We start from the raw sequence: 9,962 nt of genomic DNA on the forward strand, positions 1-9,962 counted from the left end.
TGATTTATAAAAAACAAATTTGACGGGAGAATGTGCGGTCCTCCACGCAAACTCTGACCCTCCTGTAGGCCTACGCACATTTTGACATTTAACAGTTGGAATTGGCGACGCAGATGACCGTACTGTAGTCAGACTGCAGGAACTGAATGTGGGAAGAACATTACTCGTAATGTTTATATATTTTGTTTTCCTCACACACGTTTTCATTCAATTTCATGATTATCATGAAGATTACATCCAGCAGTGTTATTTGCGCTTGTACTGAGTGATTCTTGTTCCATAAACACCTTGTATAATCCAACTCAAATTTTTAATAACAATTCAGCACTTCCTCACCATCAGATTGTCCACTACGGGAGTTCAGGAGGGGGAGATTCCCCGACTGCATGGAATACAGGATAACATCACATATCCTACCTTTAGATAACTGCAGAACACAGTGTATAACTAAATATATTTATTTAATACTGTGCAAATATCCTCATATGTCAAAAACTGGAAATACAGTCGTCAAGCTCCCGTGCAATCGCTACACTCTACGTCCTCGTTATCAGTCCAGACTTTAATAGATTACTGTTCATAACAAAACGCTTTTGTTTTCAAATTGTATCTCGACTCGCAGTATCACTGCCACATTTGACGCCACTCACAGTTTTTTTAAATTGGTGATCTACCGGCCACCACATTTTCGGAATTTTCGGGCTCCACCAATAGGCTTACAGTGTCTGAGAAGTTGTCATGCGCTATGATTCACCGTAAAGAACAATCGTATGCCAGGGTCATGATGAGATACTAGATTAGCATTCATGAGGTGCTTTGCATTGACTATTTATGGTTAAAAATCGGCGTGTTCAGGGCGGGTACAATGTTGATTCACGTACGCACACTTGTGAGTAATCTGTGATTTATAAAGGGAACATTGCGTACAGGTGTGCGTACGCACGGTTTTATAAATCAGAATTTTTGTGCGTACGCCATTTTAGGCTTTTGGGCATACGTACACTTTTAGTAAGAATCCTACGCACAGTTTTATAAATGAAACCCCAGGTGTGTGATGTAAAGTGAATATTCAGTGAATATGAAAATCAACATGATATTTTTGGACATAATGGAATGTTCGGAATTTTGGCTCAGGCAGGAAAGGGTTAAACAAGGTATGTGTTGTTTTAACAAAATACAAAATTTAAAAAAAGTGTCCATCCCTGTCCTGAAATTATACAATCAGATTAGTTCATCACTGTTACTGTTGTTTATTTTTATTTTTTTTATACAGTCCATTTTTTAATCCACCTATCCTCTCTTTAACAACAGCTGTAAACAAAGGTTTGCTATCAAGTTATTGGGTATTTTATTTAAAATAATAGTTGCATTTAGCCTACAGCACTTTCCCAAATGGTTATACAAGAATGATTGATTATCACAATTGCAGTATTATTCACTATTGATAATTAAGTGTTAAAATATGATTTTTTTTTCATCGATCAAAGTTAGTCTCAGCTGTCCGTGACTGACCATAAACTTGCTATCAGTAACGTTACGAAACAAGTGTCAAATGTGTAATTCATACTGACAAAGATCTTTTTTCCCGTTTCAAGATTTTTTTTGTGACAATCATCGGAGTGATAGTGTTATTAGCTATAGTGCTAGCAACATTATCGTGAGTGTGGTCTTTAAAAATTACGCCGGCAAAGCGTTGCATAGCAACGAGCCTGTGTAATGAGAGAGAAATGTCCGTAAGGGAAACCTGGTTTTATGAATGCACAAAAGTTGACAAAAACGTAAGAGTAGTAGGCCACCACACCTTGACATTGGTTTATTATCGGTATTTAAATGTTTTTCCCCCTCTTGTAGGTAGTTCTGAAGACTTGCAGTTAAGCCTACATTAGCTTACATAGCCTACCTGTATTCCCAGCACTTTGTCTACCTGAGTAAGTACAATAATATACGAAACTAGAGAGGGTACAATTTCTGGGGAAATTGTAGGGTGTGCTTGCTTGTGTTGGTTGCAGGGGTCCGTATTTAAATAACATTTTACAATTGATATTTTATATAAAAATTCATAGCCTTCTTATTTATAAAGATTACATATATTTAAAAGCATATTTTTTCTGCTCATTTACTACTCAAAATACAAGAGTGAAGAGTAGAATGAAATAGTTGTCTTCTCATTTCCCCCACAAGAGGGAATGGTGATCAGCAATCTCATAGTGGAATCAAAACGAATACATTTGGCAGACCGGTGTAAAAATTGACCTAATCTCTATGATTTAAAACGTCATTGTAAGTTTTTCCCTTCTTGTGATATTTTCAGGCATTTAGCGTACTCATATTGCATTCATTCATTAATAAAAAAAAACTTTTGAAACTTATTTTATCAACAACGTTACCAGCAGTAGCTATGGAATTGTGATTCAAATAGTATTAGGCTAACTGAAAATATGCCCCCAAAAACGTAAATAAGCTTAGACATTTATTTAGGGGAAAATCACTCATTCATAAACATGTCAGTGGTAGCGATCATTGTCAGTAACAAGGCAAAATGCGATATAGCCCTGCTGTGTGGAGAAGCTGCCCCGGTAAATTGTAGGCTACAACTAGCCTACTACTAGACTGTCCTGGTAGCAATTGCGTTGGTTGAATTCGATTTAACGTTACTTCCGTTGTACGGTCTAGGCTGAAATGAATTATTTTCATGAACAGATTGACAAAGTTTAGGCCTTGGCAATGGAGTTCAGGTTAGTAGTCACTAGTCAGATAGGTAGTGCCGAACACGTGCCGCCGTTTGACTTCCTACTAGTACTGTAAACCGCTGTGGAGATGCTTTTGTTAGCTACTAGACTAGGCTACAGCGTTGCAGTGAGCTACACTGGTTTGAAACCACAGGTAATGATGATTTCACCCACAAATCGTTTACTTGTAATCTAATGTTATAGTAAATCTTACAACGAAAATGTATTTGTGAGGAATGTTAATTTTAACGATTGAAAACAGATGCATCATAGACCGCTGTAGTATATGTTGCCCGGGCAACAGAGGCTAATGTCATGATGTAATGCTTCAGTGAAATAGTAGACTGCTGTTTCCGAAAGTAGATGTACTTCCTTAATGATATTAGCTTACAATTGTAATGTACAATATGTGTCATATCACAAAGTAAAATGAGCAAATAGTTATCACCCAGGCCTCTTTGCTTGTGGCGTTTCTGCAGCTGCCTTGCAGTGAATCAGTTAGCCTAGCCATCTCCCAGAAGGTAATGAGCTGCTAAACTAATCTTCAGCTAGAGATAGTCACGCGAGTTTTCGTGACGTTAGTAGCGTCGGTGACTGTGGCTAGCAAGTTAACCACCGTTACCTTCACTTTTCGCAACAAAAACTTAATTTCTACTTAAACCTCCCATAAGAGGGAACGCAACGCCCCGCTGCGCACAAGAACCCCAGGACTGGACAAAATCGGGATAGGGAGTCATGGTGCGAAACAAGGCCGACAGTTGTTTAACAGTGTTTTATTCACTGTTAGATAAACGTGCAGGGGAAAAGGGGCTGGGCACGACCAAAACAAAGAAAGCAAAATAATAATCTCTATCCCTACCTTATCACAATGATCCCCTAACTAGCACCGTAATCCTGGCGCTCTACCCAAAATACAAGGGTTGGTCAGCCCAGGTCTTACCTAGTGTATATAGACAATACGGTTATCCTGTAACTGCGGGTGGTGTAAGCCCCGGGGCCTCTTGCCTAAAGCACGTGGCTTTCCCCTTTCCCACAAAAACAGAAGGGTGTTATCCCAAACAATAATTAACAATGGTACCACAGATATAAATAATTGTACAGACCCCCAAATGTCAGAAACACAGCAGCACACAGAACAGAGACAGCAGTCAGCCAAGCCTCCTTCGCTGGTCAACCACTGGGGCTTATGTGAGGGACAGCACAGGTGCAGCCACTGACGAGGGGGGGGGTGGGGGGCGGAGCGGAGTCCTAATTAGGGACTTCGACCTATCAGCCGCTGCCTCCAAAACCATCCTGCCCGGGATGACAAACCTGAAGGAAAAAGAGTCCCCCCCCACACACACACACAAACCACAAACAAGATATACGGACACAGAACCACATGGAGCACTGGGGACGTAACACACCCACCCTAAAAAACGCAAACCCCCTCCCAGCGACGCAAGCAAATCCCAAGCGGTTCTATCACTCGTGAGCGCGGAATAAAGCATCAGCCACTACGTTACTTGTCCCTTTCACGTAATTAATGCACAAATTGAATTCTAGCGCAATCAGAGCCCACCGCATGAGGCGGCGGTTCTGGTTGTACATCTGTCTTAGGAAAGTCAACGGGTTATGGTCGGTAAAGACCATAACAGGCACAGCACTAGATCCGATGTATACCTCAAAGAACTGTAAAGCCAACAACAAGGCCAATGTCTCCTGCTGTATTGTAGAGTACCTTGTCTGACACGGATTAAACTTTCTTGAAAAGTAGCTAACCGGTCGATCCACTCCTTCATCATCTTCCTGAAGAAGAATAGCACCCACCCCTACCATACTGGCATTGACCTCCAGCTTAAAGGGTCTCTCGAAGTTAGGCGCAGCAAGGACGGGGGCACTGCAGAGCAGCGCCTTAGCTGACCCAAAGGCGGTGTCACATTCCGAGGACCATTTGAAGGGTACCTTAGGGCTGAGCAGCGATGTAAGGGGAGCTACTACCGTCGAGAAGTTCTTACAAAAGGTGCGGTAGTACCCCACCGAACCCAGAAAACTGCGCAACTGGCGGCGTGTCTTTGGAGTAGGGAAACTAGCGATAGCTTCAACCTTGCCAGCAATAGGGCGCACTTCACCGCGTCCCACCTGCTTCCCTAGGTAGGTCACCACAGCTTTCCCGAACTCACATTTGGCCAGATTGAGAGTCAACGAAGCTTCCTTCAACCGCTGAAACACTGTCTTTAGTGTGGAAAGATGGTCAGACCAGGTGAGCGAGTGTATCACAATGTCGTCAAGGAATGCAGTACAGTTAGGGACATCCGCGAAAACAATATTCACCAGCCTCTGAAATGTAGCAGGTGCGTTGCACATCCCAAAAGGCTATACAACAGTATACTGCATAAAGTTGTCAGGTATTACGAAGGCTGAAATATCGGAAGTTCGAGGGGTCAGCGGCACTTGCCAGTAACCTTTCAGCAGATCGAGCTTGCTAACGAAGGCAGCAGAACCTATCTGGTCGATGCAGTCCTCTATACGAGGTAGCGGAAAAGAGTCCAGCACCGTAACTGCGTTAACCCGACGGTAGTCAGTGCACAAGCGGGACGTACCATCTGGTTTAGGAACCAGAATACATGGAGAACTCCACGCGCTATTGCTGGGCTTCGCCATATAATTTTACAGTAAGTATTCCACCTCACCTTTCATCACCTCTCTCTTCCGGGCGTTCACTCGATAAGGACGCTGTCGATGGGAGTATTGTTCCCAACATCCACGTCATGTGCCAGGACAGAGGTGCGCCTAGGAACGTCTCGAAACACATCAAGGAAGGCATGTATCAGGGAGGCAGACAAGATCAGTTGTCTGACGTTTGTCCAGATGTTCCATAACTGAGGGTATCTTTTGCAGCATCTCTGAGTTGCGAAGGCGCTCACACTGCTGCAAAGTGTTACGCAACTCCAAACCATCATCACAGCTCCCATCCAGGCCCACATCCGACACTGGACACGGGGGGTTGGTCTGGCAAAATGGAACAACTGCTGGGGGAGTCACGCACATGGTAAGCCTTCAGCATGTTGATGTGACACGTGTGAAGAGCGTCTACGATTAGGAGTTTGTATAAGATAGTTGGTGTCACTTTTTTTCTACCAAATACGGACCAGAGAAACTGGCAGAAAGCGACGAGCCGGGAACTGGCAGTAAAGCAAGCACTTGTTCACCTGGCAGAAAACAACGGTCTTTTGTCTTCCTGTCGTACCGCACCTTCATGCGTTGTTGTGTAGAGGTCAGTGACTCTCTAGCTAGCCTGCCTGCAGCATGCAGCCTTTCCCGCATTTGACTAACAAACTCCAATACATTTGTAGGTGTTTTACTGGGTGAAACAGACAAGACACACTCTTTCAACACCTTTAGTGGACCGCGTGGTGTGTGTCCAAAGACCAGGTAAGCAGGGCTAAAGCCTAAAGACTCTTGTACTGTTTCTCTTATGACAAACAGAACAAAGGGCACACCCTCATCCCAGTCAGCACTGGTATCCATTTAGTACTTTTTGAGCATCACCTTAAGGGTTTGATGCCAGCGCTCGAGAGCCCCCTGGCTCTCAGGATGGTAAGGGCTAGAGACCTGGTGCGAGATACACAAATTCCTTAACACAGCAGAGAACAACTTGGACATGACGTTTGTCCCTTGGTCAGTCTGGAGCACTGTAGGAAGTCCAAACGTGGAAAATAACTTAACCAACGCCTTAACCACGGTCTTAGCCGCGATGTTGCGAAGTGGGACAGCCTCTGGGTACCTAGTGGCACAACACATGATGGTGAGCAGATATTGGATACCTGACCGAGTTTTTGGTAGCGGACCAACACAATCGAGGATCACTCGCTCAAACGGTTCCCCGACCACATGAATCGGATGAAGTGGCATACGAGGAACAGGCTGGTTTGCTTTTCCTGCAAGCTGGCACACGTGACACGTCTTCAGTGCCGCCGCTCCCATAACGCGCACTACGCGCTGTGCGTAGGGCACCAAGTCCTGAGGTGGCACCAAAAAATAGACAACTGAAAAATCATAATAGTTATAATTATAATGCCGAAATTATTTCAGTATAGAAATATAAGGCACCTTTTAGGCATGTATATCACAAAACAGGCAGAACAAGAGATATTTAATTGTTCCAAAAAAGTTACGATGGTGCCCCCCCCCCCCAAAAAAAAGAAAAAATATATAAATACACACAACTTCCCAATATCGGCATGGGTGACAAACTTTGACAGTAGGCTAGGTCAACTTTTCGAAAATGGCCTCAAAAAGACCACAGGAGTCAGGGGCAGAAATAAGAAAGAGAAAGAAACTGCGAGATGATGACCAGTTTCAGGTAAGTCCATGTTAAATCATTGTTAAATAGGAAAATGTGTTGCTAATTTAATGGTTAGCCTATGTATGCATACACCTTGAACCAGTGACGTTATTGCTAATGTTAGCACACTCAAATATGTTAGGTGCAAGGTCAATTGAGATTTTACATTATCTATGCATTTCACAAGTATGAAGCCAACTAGCTGTTACTTTACATTCTATGATGCTTTTATGTTGATTTGTCAAATAGTTTTTAAATTACTAAAAAAGGTCAAGAGCTCCTTGGCTGCATGCTTTCAGTTTTAAATGGTTATAATTTGGAAAACCATGCTAAGAAACGTAAAAAGGTTTTACCAATTGAAAAACGGCTATGTTTATTTTACATGAAGCTTAAAAACTCGCTCAAATAAAGGCAAAAAAAATTCCCTTGAGCACAAAGCTCGCATTAACTCGAGAACTCAGTAACTAGCATCACATCAAACACAGAACGTAGATGCATTGGCAGGGCAGATATGGTGGCGTATACGGGGGCTGGTTCCCGTGGGCCGGTCTGGATCAAAGTCCAGGGCCTATTTTTACTCCCAGTCCGTCCCTGCTAAGCCCTGATCAACCACCCTCAACCAGCTGTTTAGGGACAGACCCAGAGCAGAGAACCACCACCTCTCAATAAGTGTTGTGATGCCTCTGTTATTGGTATTGAGTAATATGTTTGGTAATAAAGAGTTAAAATGGCAAAAACAATCTGGGTTTTTCCGGGGGGGGGGGAGGAATTAATAAAGGAATTATGCTTAGGCTAAATGGCTAGCAGCGGCACTGTTTACATTATACTGGGCCTAGTGCCATGTAGAAAACATAGCTACCCTGTTATTGTGCATTCAATACTAAGCTATTCAAGTAAGACACAGGTTCATATATTCACTAAAATGTTTATTGTGTATGTTTATTTGTGGGGTTTCTTTTAGTGAGCAGTGAACGGGAGCAGTGAACGGGACTGCACCCGACTACATCAAGTCTCTCCTGCAGCCTTACACCCCCACCCGCCACCTACGGTCTTCTTCAGACAACCGCCTGGTGGTCCCACCGCTCAAGACCACCCGATCCCAACACAAGCTCTTCTCCTGCCTGGCCCCCCAGTGGTGGAATCAACTCCCCACCTCCATCAGAGACACAGACTGTCTCTCCACCTTCAAGAGAAGGCTCAAGAAGCACTTGTTCCGGGAGTACAACGGTACTTAGGAATGGTTTGCTGAACCCAACGCTGGTTTCCTCAAGGATCACAATGACTCTTGCTTAGACTGTTGCTCTTGTTTGTTAGTGGTAGCTGATTTAAACTGTTTTCTATTTTAGTTCATCCTATTTGTATTGCTTTCCTACAGGTACACTTGCACTTAGAGTTTCATGTTGTTTAATTGTAACTTGTTTAACTACATGCTCTTATGGTTTCCTCCCTTTCGCACTTATTTTTTGGTTGTTCACAATGTGTACTTCTTGTTTTGGCTACCCGCAATGCTTTGGGGTTATCTTGTTGTTATTATCAGTGACCCATGCACTTTGTAAAGCTCTCTCTTGGAAGTCGCTTTGGATAAAAGCGTCTGCTAAATGAATAAATGTAAATGTAGTGGCTCAGACACCACGCAAATCTTCTCAAGACTTATTTTTCAGTTACAATAATGTTGTTTTTAAATACAGTGTCTATTTCTCTGTAAATGTTGTAAAATCTAAGCAAAAAAAAGCACAACAAACAACTTATAGGTAGAAATACTGTATATCTACGGAGTTTGGTCCGCCATCTTTTATTTTTGAGCTACGCGCTTTTATACGTGAGGATAAACGCAATCTGATTTGCTAGTGATTCGCCGGCAGGATTCAAAGAGACTGTTCCCACCCATCCTTCAGTCTCTTTACCCCGTTGCCTTCTGGCAGGTGTTACCGCAGCATCCGGTCGCACACACGCAGACTGGACAACAGTTTCTACCCAAGGGCCATCAGGCTTCTGAATGGACACTGATATGGACACTGATTTACAGCCACTTATACACTGTCACTTCCAGCTACTGGTTGCACTATCAGTAACATTGCACTACTGTACCTCATTGTACCGCCATCAGGCTCCTGGATGGTCGTTGGCGTAATCACTGATCTGCAATTTTGAACTATTGTACTGTACTCCACTTAGGTTAGAATAGGGTATAGGGTTGAAATAGGTTTTATTTGCATTTACGGGTTAGTATAGTGTATTATTTATTGTTATCTGTGATTTAGGAAGTTTTAGTATTAGGGTTAGTATAGTCAATTATTTATTGCTATCTGTATATTTAGGAAGTTTCACTTATTTAAGCTCAGCATAGATGTAAATTATGTTCTGTGTACTTATATGTTATCTTATGCCAGGTGCTTGCGTTGTCTTATCTTAAGAATTTCAGTGCTCAGTCTGACCTTGTGTTGTTCTGTGTACCTGACAAATAAAAGACTTGAACTTGAACTAGTGTCTGTGCTGTCGTATTTGCATGAACCGGTGCCCAGCTTGAGAGAACTCCTGTGTTTAGCTGAATGTGTGCATCGCTGACTGAAAGATAACGTCTTCTGCCTCAATTTATCCGTTCACTACAATATGTTGGATTCATGTTAATGTGTAAACAATGAATACAATTCTGGGTCTGAAGAAATTGAGATTTGTGGGAAAAAAATTACAACAATGAAAGAAATATAAAAAATTGTTGTATCAACCAAAAATTTCACGAACCCCCCCCCCCTGCAGTACCTCCGCGAACCCCCTAGTGGTCACAGACCCCCTGTTGAAGACCTCTGCTCTACGGTAAATGCATCATGGATGTGAGCCAGGGTTGGTAGACCCTGGGGGTTTCTGCAGTTTAATGAACACAGGGGATGTGTTTGGTAAACTAATCC

This window comes from Hypomesus nipponensis, chromosome 27 (genome assembly GCF_054491055.1).
Source record: "Hypomesus nipponensis isolate SF chromosome 27, ASM5449105v1, whole genome shotgun sequence".
Lineage (NCBI taxonomy): Eukaryota > Metazoa > Chordata > Actinopteri > Osmeriformes > Osmeridae > Hypomesus > Hypomesus nipponensis.